This window comes from Nelumbo lutea, chromosome 8 (assembly GCF_056320005.1).
Source record: "Nelumbo lutea isolate HS-2025 chromosome 8, American lotus-T2T, whole genome shotgun sequence".
Taxonomy (NCBI): Eukaryota; Viridiplantae; Streptophyta; class Magnoliopsida; order Proteales; family Nelumbonaceae; genus Nelumbo; species Nelumbo lutea.
This window is the reverse complement of record NC_142691.1, coordinates 49,411,512-49,426,429: the sequence shown is the minus strand read 5'-3', so window position 1 is coordinate 49,426,429 and position 14,918 is coordinate 49,411,512. Positions and strand designations below refer to the sequence as shown.

Below are 14,918 nucleotides of genomic sequence, written 5' to 3'. Positions count from 1 at the left end.
TTTTTTTGTGGACTAGCAATTAGGCCAAAACTGCAAATCACATTATCTAGATACTGTAGTGCATTATGCTGAACAATAAAATTAAAGTCTTTGAACGCACATCTTAATGAGGCCATAACAATATATCAAAAGAGAATGATTGTTGAACCCATCTCAAAATTTTTTAGTCCCACCGTACAGGTGGGGTGAATCCTAACCATGGACTGATGTCAAATCCATGGGCAGGATGCGATTTATAGGAGAGGGGGCTAAGGGCTGTGATTTCATAATTCTTCAGTGGAAGTAAATCAAAGGCTATGATTTATTTTTGTTTTAGCAAAAGTGAACTCACCATCCTGAGTCACCTCCTATTTGGAGGGGTGCCCATCATTAATCTCATCTTTTATACATGGGGTGTTGGAAAAATGGGGTCACTGTAACTTTGGAGGAGAAGCTCTGAGGCGCGTCTGAAGACACTGTCTTTAGAACGTTATTTGCCCCCACACAGTTTCACTGAGTTTGCTGTTGGGTTACAGGAAAATCTGTTCCCATGATACAATAGAGCCTTGGGCGAGAATCTGCAACTAGCAAAGTTGAAGAATCTCCAGAGCAACCTTTTGTGAGGCTGTAGCAGACTGAGCTGAGAGAGAGAGAGAGAGAGAGAGAGAGAAAATGGATTCCAAAAATGTGTGTTTTTGAAGTCTGATTCATACTCCTTAAATAGTTTATGAAGAGGTATGAAGAAAAGGTAGGTGCTGGTTTAGAGAAGGCACCTTGAACAGTCACAATTTTAAACATTGTGACTGTTTAAAAAGTAGTTAACAATTAATGACTGTTAACTTTGAATTGTGCCTATTGATCACACCCGATCAAATCGTGATCGTTGATCTCATCAACAGTGATCAACGGTTAGCATCGCACCAAAACCAAAGCTGCCATTCACGAGCCACATGGGTGCGCGTGAAGTGCGAGCAAAGTGTGCTTGCCCGGTATCAAACTCCCATACTCTCTACTATTTCTAAGGAGTGTAAATTTGCTCCTATTAAAATACTGAAAACAAAGCTTATAAATTTCTAATGTGGGACAAGTTCAAAACTGGCTTTTGTAAGAGAAAAGTTGATTTTTCAATCAAATGTGTAGGTGCAATTTCTCATGTAATTGACCAATCAAACCAATTAGATTTAATCTCTTATGAGATTAAAATCCAACAATCCCCCATATTGATTGATTAATTACATAGTTCTCTCTTAATCCAAACTACTGTGACACAGTTATGCATACAAAAAGTGTTTATCAACTTAAACATTTTGCTAGTATAGATATCTCAGAGCCTTGTCAAAATTATTGGTGGTAAGACCTTAAACCAATTATTCTCAAGACAGACCGGAGATGCCCATACACATAATAATGTCCAGTCTTTGCAAGAGTTTCAAATTTTGCTTAGCACTATTATGGCCATGTGCTTCTTTCCTGGTTTCATGAACAATCCAAAGAGCAAACACAAACTCTCATGAGAAGCAGCACCACTTCTATGTTCACATAGGTGAAGTTCCACTATGTGTTCCATTATTTGACACATTTCAGAACTTCATTAAGAGTTTAACTCAACCTCCCATCATAACGGACAACACTGTTTATGTTGTGATGGAAAATTTCTCAATGTCAGTTTGATGAATAAACCTAACTGAAATTAATTTTTGTTATTTTTGTATTATAAAAAATTTATAAAAAGTAGTATACAAAATATGAATAATTATTAATTATTTAAAAAGTTGAAAATATAAAACAATTGTATACTCTTATGTGTTTCTATTAGCGTAAGTTAATACTTAGTAAAATACACCTTATAGTTTTATATATCTTTACTTAAACCTACCTTGTAGTTTTCATTTTACTAAAATATCCCATATATTTTACAACTTATTTACTTAATCAACATTTCATTAAGGAGTGTTTGTTTTGCCATTAGGCCCATGATTTTTTATTCCAAAAATTCTCGTAACACTTTTTTTTTTTTGTATAGAAAACAAAATTGACAAAATATAGCCAATAGAGTGGTTGCGCGTGTCTTATTAAAGGCAAAAATTGTATTTTTATTTTTATTTTCTTTTGATTAGATTTATTTAAATGAACATTAGCATCAACACTATCATTTCCCTCTGTCATCTAATGGAAGATTGATTAAATCATTTGCAAATTATAAGTGGTGATTTAGTAAAATGCTAACTATAGGGTAGATTTTAGTAAATCCATGAAACTATAAGAGATGTTTTAGTAAATGACCATTTCTATTATTTAGCTTTCGCTTAATAAGTCTCGTGCATCGCACGGGTCCCCACTAGTAAATCGTAAAAATACATCAACAACACTTAAATATAAGGCCTCAATGAGGTGTACATACAATAAATTTATTTATTTTAATGGTTTTATGAAGAAATAAATCGTAATCAATTATGATTTCATTAAAAAACCCTATGTTTAACTATGATTTATAAATTATAATTCTTACATTTTAAGGGATGGGAAAACCAAACTATCCTATCCAACCTTAAAAGATGCATTTATTTTTCAAAACTTGGAAAACTTAAAAAAATGATGATTTACACGTGTTTCTTTTCTTTTTTTTTTTTTTTTGCATATCTAGTACTCTATGAATGAGGTTTGGAGTTTTAGAGTCATTTGGGGGTGAAAGAATGCTATTTTTTTCATTTTTTTTTCTTGTATCTTTTTTGTAGCATATTGATCGATACACCTCCACTATGGTCTGATATGGGTCCAATATGGTGGAAAAAAGATTATGCCACTGATTTTGCACCATATCTTGTATCAAAATTTAAAAGATACAATAAGATATGCCCCATATCGGGCATATCATATCAAAATTTTAAACCTTGATTTACCTTAAAAAATTACTTTAATTTTGAAATGGAAAGGAAAGAATAGGTTGTGTGGCTAGAAATGATTTGGTGCATAAAATTTTTTATTCAAGCTCTTTAAGACCATTAAAATTTGGTCATCCTTACTAGGCCTCTTAAGGACTTGGGCTGCTTGGACCCTCCACCTAGTTATAAAGTTTGTGAATGATTCTTTTGGTCATTGTTTGACCAATTCTTCTTTACGCCTTGACAATAAGATGTATGTGTTATACAAATTGTGATTTACAAATGCGTTAACTAGACTTGGCCAAGTCTTCACTAGGATAGGATTGGTGTTCATTAACCAAGTTGCGATAGGTTTAGTTAGGCTTCTTAAGAACGACTGAGCTAGAAAATCATCAGTTAAGCCCATAGGCCTTTTTACTTATTAATACATTCTGATGTAGGCCCTTGGGCACCTTGTTCCATCGTATTTATCCATATCAGGCCACTTAAAGCCTGGGGGTAGCCTATGCCCAGTAATCAAGTCTAGGTCTCCTAAGTCTAGGTTGTTGCCTTGGAACTTGCTAAGGCTTTGCTCTATGTGGTCTAACCGTTGGTCCAACCTTGCTAAGCCTTGTATGGAATTTTGTACTGGTGGATGTATTGGAGCAGAGGACCAGGGTGTTTGGGTTTGGATTGGTTAGGATATTGTTGTTCCTTGCATAGGGACTTGGGCTTGATTGAACTAAGCTTAGCTTGACTGGACTAGCATTGGTGAGGGTTGGGTTGGGCAAGAATACCCTTGGATGGGTTGCCTTGGAATTGTGGCCCCATGATACTTGGACCTACCCTAGATGGCCTTGAATGGGCTGAATTGGCATAGATGAGGCTTGTGAAGGTTGAACTTGACTGTATTGCCCCTAGTTGGGTTGAGCTGGCATGATTAAGGTCCATGAAGTTTGGACTTGGGTGTGTTGCCCTTGGTTTGGCTGAACTGAGGTCCATAATGGTTGAGTCTATGTATTTTGCCCCTGATTGGGCTGGACTGGTATATATGTGGCCAACAATGGTTGGGCCTGACTGTATTAACCTTTGTTTGGCTGAATTGGCATAGATGAGGCCCATGAAGGTTGGGCTTGAGTGATTTGCCCTTGGTTGGGCAGAATTGACAAGCATGAGGACCATAAAGTTTGGGTTTGGTTGTATTTCCCATGTTTTGGCTAGATTGGCATAGATGTGGCCCATAATGATTGGTCTTGAATGCTTTGCCCTTGGTTGGGTTGGGCTTGGTCATTGGGTCGGAGCTGTCTGACTTGACTCTTGAACAGATCTATTTGATGAGTTTAGAATTGATCCATTTTGTTCTAGTACATCAATTCGATAACTCTTATGTACTAGGAGAAGTCCATACTTGGGTTAGGTTGACATTGAATTGTGCCATGGGCTTTAGTTGTATAGGATTTTATTTAAAAGAAAAGAAAGAATTGTACTTGAGTGGGCCCACAATTGCTATAAACAAGAATACAAATGCAAATAAAATGTAAATACATACAAGAATATAAATGTAGCAAAAAAATGAATGTAAAAAGGTATCAATGCATTAAAATGCCTAGTTGGGGCTCCTAATGGTAATTTCTAGGGTTCTACATGCAAGGTTTGGCTTTGTTTCTATAGGCTCCTAAGGGGTGTAGGGGAACCTTAGTCGGGTCAGACTGCCCATATACCTCAAGAAAAGTCTTGGGTGCGTTGTTGTGGCCTCACTTCATCCATCCAGAGCCACCAACCTTATTCAAGCGGTGGTTGGATATATCAGAGGTAAGAGAGAAGGGCCATCCTCTTTCTAGGATGGTTATCCCTAAGCAATCATACCAAGGACCGCCTATAGTCAAGTCGGAAGGACAAACTGCAATGCTATATGTGCGAAGTGTGTTCAATATTTGTGAAAGCCCAAAACTAATTAAATAATCCTTAGAAATTGTTTTTTTTTTGAGTTAGGCCCTCTTATTGAGTCCCCAGTGGAGTCACTATCTATGGCTACCCGACCCGGAGGGAGACGGAATGGAGTATGGATTGGAGTCACGACTAAAATTTTTGGGAAATGGGAATTTAGAAGAACCCGAGATTTTTCAAGAAAAACATTATGGGGATGAGATTCTTTGGGTCTGGGGATCAAAGTACATTGTGGGAAGGTATTAGGCACCCCACACACGCCTTGTTAAATCGACCTCTACTTCACCAATTTTCCAAAACTTTTAGAATTTTTTGGCTTGGACAAATAATAAATACCACACCAAAAAACAATACTAACCATAATCTAACAATAATAAAACACTAAACAATTAAATGATTAATTAGGAAATGTTAAGTAACGGTATTGAAAATGATGAGTAAAAAATGAATAATAAGGTAAGAACTAACTAAAACATAGCTACTAAATATCCTACTTGTAATAAAATAATTGTACAAATTTTTTGAATGTAACTTTAAAGATATGATTTGTCAATTAAATCTTAGTGTAAATTTCCTAAAAAGATATGATTTTTGGTTCAACTCATGATGACAACTTTAAACATCTAAACGAACGTAAACATGATCATGCCAAATCTAAAAATTACTTGCAAACCTACTGAAATAAACTTATGTTAGATCTAACAACGAGATGAAATGCCATGAAAATCAGCGTAGCTAGGCTAATAATCTATTTATTAAATCTATAAACAAAACAAATGAAATACAATTAGCACCAAACAAATTAATAACTGTTAATGAAATTTAAAGAAACTAATTACTAAGATGTTGCAGAAAACTAAAAGGAGGTATGACACTGTCATATGAATATAATACCCTTAGCAACTATTAGCAACAATGAGCAAATCTAACAAATGAATTCATGATCGTAAACTCATGACCTTGAATACGGCCCAAAAGTAAGAGAAATGCATTCAGCATCAGCAGATATGTTTGGCCCGCGAGGAATGAGAAAGTGTTGTTCATGTGGTTCAAGGATAATAAACACTGATGGACGTCTTCAATATTTCTGTAATAATTTTAGACTTCAAGAATGCTTCGGCTTTTTTCTTCAAGGTAGCTAGACTTAGGGGGGTTTTGGACTTCAAAAATGTACATTAATTCTAAGGGGGCATTCTTTTTTTGAATTTTGAGAGTGGAGAAATTTGGTTAATGGGATTTTGGTTCCCTTGACCAAGAATCCCATGTTCTTTTTTCAGATTTATGTGGTGACCATGAAAAGTTTATTTTCCTAGGTATACCCATCTCCTAGGTGGGTAAATAACTTTCCCACCTAGGGGAAAGTTGCCAACACTTGAATGGGATAAAAATGCCATTTTTTAATAATGGGTTTTTATAACTAAAATGATCATTGCCTTATTTGCATGAGAAATAAAAGAACATGGGTAAATGCATTTACACGGATAAGTGTTTCCCAAGAAAAATTTACCTAGGTAACTACATTTACCCGGGTAAGTAACTTACCGAAAAGCGAACGGGACCTAAGAACATTCGAGAGTGAGTAGGCAAGGTCTTGGGACGTAAAGGGGGTATTCTCTTGGTTAATGGGAGTAGAGTTCTCTCCCTAAGGTAGATTGTGTGTGTTTGGGTTAGGATGTGTGTAGGCTTGACCTAGAGGGTTCTTTGGATGTGATAGAGGTTTTTTTATGTATTTGGACGTGGGTTAGGGAACCTTGAGGTTGCTTGGGACGTGAAAGGGGTATTCTTTAGACTAATGGGGTAGTGTTTTCTCCTTAAACTAGATTGTGTGTCTTGAGTGTGATAAAGAGGGGTATTTATAGATTTTTTGAGAGGGAAATGGAGGGATGATATAGGAGGGAAGGGAAATGATCAATGAATATGGTTTAAAGGGTTTTTAGAGGGAGATTGATTGAGAAAATGAGCTGTCAATATAGCTTTGGGAGAGATCCTCTCAATCAATCAAGATAATGAGTGAAAGATTTCACTAATTTACCTAAATTGGACATTCCAACTTTAGATGATTAACTTGATTGATTAAAGGCTCTTAACTGGTCAAATATTGGATTTTAAGATGGTTCTAGAGGCTGGGAGAAAAGTTTGATTGTGGGATGCACTAGGTTCGAAGCTATTGTGAAGAAGATTCCAAATGAAGGACCCAAATTGAATATAGCTTCGAGTCTCAAGATGGAGAGGTTAACGATGTCGGAATTCAGATTTCATATGGATTAGGGTTCAGGATAAAAATTGATTCTAATCGGACGATCGAAATCATTTCCAACTTTTAGTCTTGAGATGAAGGGGTAAACATTGTCGAATTTGAGTGATATTAGTGTTGTTGGATTTGGGTTTTTGGGATCAACTTACCTATGGTCTCAGATTTCTGACTTGATGTGAGATGGGGTTCAAGATCAAAATGACCCTAATCGGACGATTGGAATTGGTTCCAGATTTGGGTCTTAAGATGAAGGGGTAAACAAAGTCAGATTTGAGTCATCTTGGTGTTGTTAGATTTGGATTTTTGGTCTATACATGCCTATGATTTTGGATTTCTGATTTGATGTGAAATGAGGTTCATGATCAAAATGACTCCGATTGGATGATCGGAGTCGGTTTTTACTTTGGGTCTTAGGATGAAACAATAAATGGTATTGAATTTGGGTGATCTTGGTATCATTGTATTTGGATTTTTAGAATCTACGTAGTTATGGTTTTGGATTTCTGAAGTCCCAACTTTTATAAAATTCCAACAATACCTCCAAGTCGACTACGAAGTTAGCTAAAGCATGCTTAAAGCTCGAAGTGCTCAAAAAAGTCTGAAGGGCACAAAAATTGAGTATCTATAGATGGTTTCTGTGTTAAGGACAAGAGAACGAGGAAGGAGATATCTCAAGGACCACTCAAGAATGGTTTGTACCACGTTTAGCTTGGTCGTTCTAAAGGTGCTACTCTTGTTGAGGAAAGGACTTCAGCCTCTACGTACTGCAAACTCGGCCATCCTAGTTCCTCATTAACCAGTACAGTTTTACAACAATTTCATTTACCATTGTCCAATAAAGTTACATCATTTTGTGACGCCTCTAAGTTAGGAAAGAACCATCAGCTTCCTTTTTTATGTCTAGCTCCACAATTGTGTCTACTCCTTTAGAATTAATATTTTCAAATACTTGGGGCCCAACACAAATCATTTCTACTAGTGGTTGTAAATATTATGTCCATTTTGTTGATGCTTTCAGTCGCTTCGCTTGGATTTTTCCAATGATAATAAATCTTATTTATATTCGATATTTATTCATTTAAGAAAAATATTGAGAATATTTTTGACTGTTACATCAAGAAACTACAAATAGATGGAGGGCCTGAATACAAATGTATTTCTTCTATTTTACATGATTAATTGTTGTATCACTCATCATCTATCATGTTCGCATGCACATGAGTAATGGGGTATGGTAGAGCGCAAACATAGACACAGTTGAAATTGGTTTGACACTTAATTAATCGCCTTCCCACTTCTTGCTCGATGTGTATTTCTTGTCTATAACAGTCATCATCGTGACTACAAAGGTCTACATTTGGAAACAATACGCCTAGTGATATCTCCCAATGTTGTTTTTGATAAGAATGATCTTGCCTTCAAGGATGCTTTGCGATGCTCCTCTGTTGATACCATTGATAACAATTCCTCACCATCACCAGTTGGGCCTCTTATAGTTATTTTTCCATGTTTTAATCAGCAACATACTGCCATATGTTTACATATAGATACACTGCCAATGTCACCCTCCATTGCTGCCTCATTCGACTTGTCTACAACACCTCCATCATCATTTAGTTCTCCAATGGACACGCTTCCTCCTATAGTTTTTGTACATCCCATTACAAACATGATCTCAGTCAGGTATTGCGAAACCCAATCCTAATTAATGAGTATTTTATTAGAACAAACCAAACCTTCTTCCTACACTAACTGCATGGGTATTTTAGAGATTTTTATGTCTCTGTCTAGAGGATTCTAACAGAAGGGGTCTATTTACAAGTTACGATTACATCAAAAAATTCAGGAGAGATCATTGCAATTACCAATTTTGATAGGTTTCAGCAACAATCATATACTTGAGGGGAAGTTTCAGCAATTTACCCTAATTAATTTGATCCATGGGCATTAATCTTGAAGGTTATGCTTGGTTTGAAGGAAAAGGTGAGGAAAATAAAGGAAAGGTAGAGAAACCCATACAACGTTTGTAAAGGTTATGTTTCCCTACCTTTCCTTTCCTTCCCCTACTTTTTCCTTCTAACCAAATACAGCCTACGAGTCAATAAAACGGGTAGTGTCTAGGTAACGCAGGACGTGGGACATGGGTTGAATTGTCTAATCCCTGCATCAGTATTTGGATAATTATCACTACATGGTTTGACTCTAAACACTATGACTATAGGTTTCAAATTAAATGATCAAATACTATTATATCGATGGGATTTAGATATCTAGAACTGTTCAGATATTATATATAATTAATAAAATAAGTTGAGAAATGACTGCTAATAGATTGTCTTTGACATAGCTCCTGCCATTGAGGAAAATGCTATAAGAAGACAGTTTCCTAGCTATTTCTTTGATTGAGACACACCACTTCTTTCATTGGCCAAGTTAGTGTTGGAAATGGGGTCATTATAATTTTGGAGGAGAAGTTCTAAGGTGCGTTTGAAGACACTGCCTTTAGAACGTTATTTGTCCCCACTCAGTTTCACTGAGTTTGCTGTTTGGTTACAGACAAATCCATTCCTAGGATACAACAGAGCCTTGGGCAAGAATCTACAACCAGCAAAGTTGAAGAATCTCCGAAGAAACTTTCTGTGAGACTGTAGTAGACTGGACTGGGAGAGAGAGAGAAAGTGAATTTCGAAATTGTGTATTTTTGGAGTCTGATTCATGCTCATTAAATAGTTTATGAAGAGGTATGAAGAAAAGGTAGGTACTGGTTCAGAGAAGGCACCTTGAACAGTGACTGTTAACTTTGAATTGTGCCTCTTGATCACACCCGATCGAATCGTGACTGTTGATCTCATCAACGATAATCAATGGTCAACATAGCACCAAAACCAAAGCCGCCCTTCGCGAGCCATGCTGGTATGCGCGAAGTGCGCCTCTAAAGCGCTTCATTGCGCCGCACACACGCGTGCGTGCGCGTTGCACGGTATCAAACCCCCATACTCTCCTCTACTATTCAGTTCCTATTAAAATACTGAAAACAAAACTTATAATTTTCCAATGTGTGACAAATTCAAAACTAGATTTTGTAAGAGAAAAACTAATTTTTCAATAAAGTGTTCAGGTGTTCTCATGTTGTTAAACAAAATTATGCTATTGATACAAGATCAGTTGCCATCAATAGTAGGTGGATTTTATTTGTCTTAATTTGAATCAAAGGCTCTCATTGTTTGAGTGTGAAATTTCATTTGCATGGGAGTGCAAACAGCTAGGCATGGACCAGATCGATGTGAAATCCACTGATGATACCCACATCAATATTGATGTTTCCTCCTAATATCAATTAATTACCGGACACCATCAATTTAAGTCTCAAGCTTTTAAGTGTGAAACACTGTGAATTCTTTTTCTATTAAATACACCTCTTGCATTACAAGGACGTATGATAAATCCTTATTCTTCCTGCGCTATTACCGTGGCAACAACAAGCTCAAGCTCAAGCTCAGCGATCCTTTGTCATCGCCAGCAACAAGGCCACCACCGTCGTCACTGCTGTATCCATAGGCAAGCTCTGATAACAAACTCACCATCCCAGACTGTGGCTCATCGCTCGTCAGCACCACCACAACCTCCTTCATTGTGAGCCTTCTATGGGGCTCTGGATGGCAACACGCCAACCCAAGCTTCAGCACAACTTCCATGTCCCCAACTTCATACTCTCCGGTCATTCTGGCATCAGCCGCTTCACAAAGCTTGCCTTCTAAGTGAAGCTTCCTCACCCAATCTACCAACAGAGGTTGCTCAACCGAATCCGACCATGTCTCGATCGGCTTCCTCCCGCACACCACCTCCAGCACCATCACCCCGAAGCTGTAGACATCGCTGGCCGTTGTCGCCCCAACTTTCACCAACTCCGGCGCCATGTACCCGACCGTGCCCACCAGCCGTGTCGTAATCGGCGCTCTCCCGTGCTGGTACAGCTTTGCAAGGCCAAAATCTCCGAGCCGACCTCGCATTTCAGAGTCCAGCAAAACGTTGCTTGGCTTGATGTCTCGGTGGAGCACCAATTGGTCCCATCCATGGTGCAAGTAACTCAAGCCCTCTGCTATGTCCACCAGCACTCTTCTTCGTCCCTCCCAGCCCAAGAGCGCCTTTGGTTGGTCGAAGATCCAGTGGTTGAGGCTGCCGTTTGGCATGTAATCGTAGACCAGCATCAGCTCTCTGTCTTTCCTGCACCACCCTCTCATGTGCACCAAGCTCTTGTGTTGCAGCCTGCCCATGCTTGAGATCTCTGCCATGAATTCTCTCATCCCCTGCTTCGAGTCATGGCTCACGCACTTCACTGCGATCTCCAATTTGTTGGAAAGAGTCCCTTTGTAAACTCTGCCGAACCCACCAGACCCCAGAAGCTCACCTTTGGAGAATCCATTTGTGGCTTTGTAGAGATCTTCGTACGAGTACCGGTGAGGCCAGTACTCGAACTCCCATTCCTCGTTCTCATCCTGTTCCTGATCATGTTCCACTCTCTTCATCCTGTGCCGAAACCAGAACAACCCACATGAACATAGGATTGCCGAGACAACTGCAGTAGCTGTAACCCCGACCCTAAATCTTAAGGTCATAGATGCCGGTGCCGGTGCCGATGCCGGCGGCGGTGAGAAACTGGTCGGGAGGTCCGTTATGTTTATATCCCTGGCCACCCCGGTGTCGCTCAGACTCCAAGCTAAAATCCTCTGAGCCTCTACCCAAGTGACCGTTGAAGAAGAGAACCCGGCAAGCATGTTGCTGGATAAGTAGTTAGCGATTTTTGGGTCACGGAAAGTGATCAAAGGTTTGGATGGTCGGGATATGCTCGCCGGTGCAATTGTGACGTTGATTTGAAACCCAGCTCCGTCGAATTCGACCCAAGCGCGTATGTTTTGGCCGCTACGCATATCGATGGGAACGAAGCCTCCGGCGGTGTCATAGTAGCCAGCAGTTTCAGTTTTGACAGACTCGATGTTATTGAAGTTGATACCGACGTGATTCCCATCTGGGTCATTGAATTCTGGGTTCTGGCCCGTATCGAACTCAATGACCAAGAGGGGGAAAGGAGATTGAACATTGGCATTCGAAAATAGTCCAAAGAATTGCCCCGGGAGAGCGCCGGCAGGGAAGGTAGAGTTGGAGAGAACAAAGGCAAGGCCAAAGCTTGGGGATGAATTGCTAGAAGGGAGGATATTGAAGACAAATGAGGTCGAAAAGGATGAGATGCTCGTAGTTCCGGTCACCATGGGAATATTGGTTCGGGGTAAAAGGCTCGCCCGAAGGAGAATTTAACGGAATCATCAGTAAATCGGATGACCCCGGATTCGGCTCGAGCATCGCCAGCGTATAAGAGATCATAGTTGGTGAAGGAATTGAAGAGGAAATCAATAGCTAAAGCAGAAGGGGAAGTGATGGTGACGATGATGATGATGAGGGAGAGAACGAGGACGATCGAGGACAACATTGGGTAACATGTGGCTGGTTCCCGTTCAGCTGAGGGTCTTCGGAAACAACCCAGAAACTAAAAATTGATTAAGAATGAACAAATTGACTGAAGAATAATAGCTCCGATTTTCCTTCTGCGTATAAGGTCAAGCTGAAAATTCAAAACAACTAGCAGTCAACTTTAACCAACTATAGAATAAAATATCGCATGGGGTTCGGATTTCCTGCTCACAACCACTTCACATTCACAGTTTGTGGAATTCAAATCAGATTTTAGAGCCATGGAAGATGTTATATATATTTATTAATAACAACATGAGGACTTTGACATTGAGGAAATGGTTTCTACTTTCTAGTCCTGGGCATGATCAGATGGGCAGTGGATTCTTCTCTTCTGGTGGAAAATATGAGAGATGATCCAATGAAGTATTTTGGTGCTTGCATTTGTTTCCTGTTTTAAAGGAATTTGGGTTAACCACGACGAGTTTTGCAAAAATCTTAATTGCTCTCCGGCCAGATTTCGATGCCAATGTTGAAATTCCAAATCGGAGATTTTCCTCTCTAAATAAATTTTTAATTATATATATTAAAAAGATTCATTTATTAAAACACCCCTATAATTTGCATAATTTGCAACTGATTTACTTAATCGACCTTTATTAAACCTTTATATTTATGTCTACATATGGCTGTTTTTAGAAAGTATATATACATATGCTGACCATAAAAACAGAGTGGAAAAATTCTATGCTTTTATATTCGAAATTACCCCCTAAAACAATATTATACCAAGCTTTTAGGAAGAAACACTGTTTGATTTTCAAATTTATGAAAAAAAAATGTCTGCCTTCATTACAATGACGAAGAGCGAACAATGGCATCCATCAACAGTGGTATGTATTCCTTATTCTAATAGACAATAAATTTTACCGAATAGAATTTCAACCATGTTTGTACCAAGGACAAGAATGATATTTTCATTTTTGTTTTTCGTAGATTAAATTTGTTAAGGGATGTTAAAGTCAAAACTGTTGTTTTCTACTTCCATCTAATGCAAGGTCGACTAAGTAAATTGATTACAAATAATAAGGGGTATTTCAGTAAAATGCAAGTTAAATGATAGATTTTAATAAATCCATGAAACTACAAAATGGTATTTAGTAAATGGCCCTATATAAAAATACATAAATACAGAACATATATATATATATATATATATAATAAATGCATATATTTTTACTATATAGTTGGACTCGGATGGATCAAATCCACATCTGATCCAATTACTATACAAAATACCCTTTATTTGTGTTTAAAGAGACACACAAAGGATAGTATTAGCATATTATAACTTAGGTGTCGTTTGGCAAGTCTTTTTAGAAAGATCTTCCTGTAGCAACCCAGATGGCCAAAAAGACATATTGAGCTTGGGGGGTCTTCTCTTTAAAGACAAAAAACCCTTTGGTAAGTGGATTGGTCTGCCGAGCTTTTAAAAATGTGTTTAGAGGCTATCTATCATGCAAAATACCAGAAAGTTTTATTTAAAGCTTCTTGAAATTCGGTGTTTTCAGGTATTTCTGTACATGTCTTCTCATCTTTCCTAAGTTTTGGTTACCAAATGGAAAATGACTGATTTTCAATCTTTCAATCTTTCAAGCTTATCGAAACCCAAAAGACCACATGAAAAGAATTGCAAAAAACTGCCTTAATTGCTAACTATAGGAGCCTTTTGCAGAATTTTCATAATTACATTATCTCCTTCATTCCCCGTGCAAGCAATAAAATTTCCTTCACTTGATTTGAATGTTGTGTTCTTACTAAAGAATCATTATTCAAGTTTATACAAGTTAGAAGTATGTTTTATTTATATGGTCCAATATAAGAGACATTTTCAATTCATTTTATTATAATATATAATACTTTGGTAATTTTTAGTTTAATATATCGGATTTGATTTTAATCCGATTTCAAAAAAAATCAAAATTAGGTTGTAGCCCTGAAAAATAGTTAAAAAAAAGTACCATTCATTGGAGTCTAGACTCAAATGTGGTCAATATCAATCTAACACACTCAATTGATTAAACCCTATTGAACTGTGAAGTGGGTTTACTTATTCCAATCCAATTAAGACTTTAACTGATTATCGATACAATTGAAAACACCAAGGGTCTAAATGCAAAAAAGATTCTAGAGGAGTCTTGCATTAATGAGACTGGTTTGTGTCACATTTAAAATAATTGAGTTATTCTATTATTAGGGGAGAACTAGTATGGCTTAGTTAAATTTAGTGTATATATTTGTGTAAGGAAAAACCGAAGAAAAGAACACAATAAATTGAGATTCAAAGCAAGAGAGGCAGTAAAAAAATACAACAAACCTAGAGTTCAAATAACATTTAGATAACAAGTATA

The 14,918-nt window shown here is 37.7% G+C and overlaps 1 pseudogene; it reads right to left on the bottom strand.

The window, feature by feature from the left end:
- Positions 1-10,374: 10,374 nt before the first annotated feature.
- On the bottom strand, positions 10,375-14,281 carry LOC148844090 (L-type lectin-domain containing receptor kinase S.1 pseudogene; annotated as a pseudogene).
- Positions 14,282-14,918: the final 637 nt, after the last annotated feature.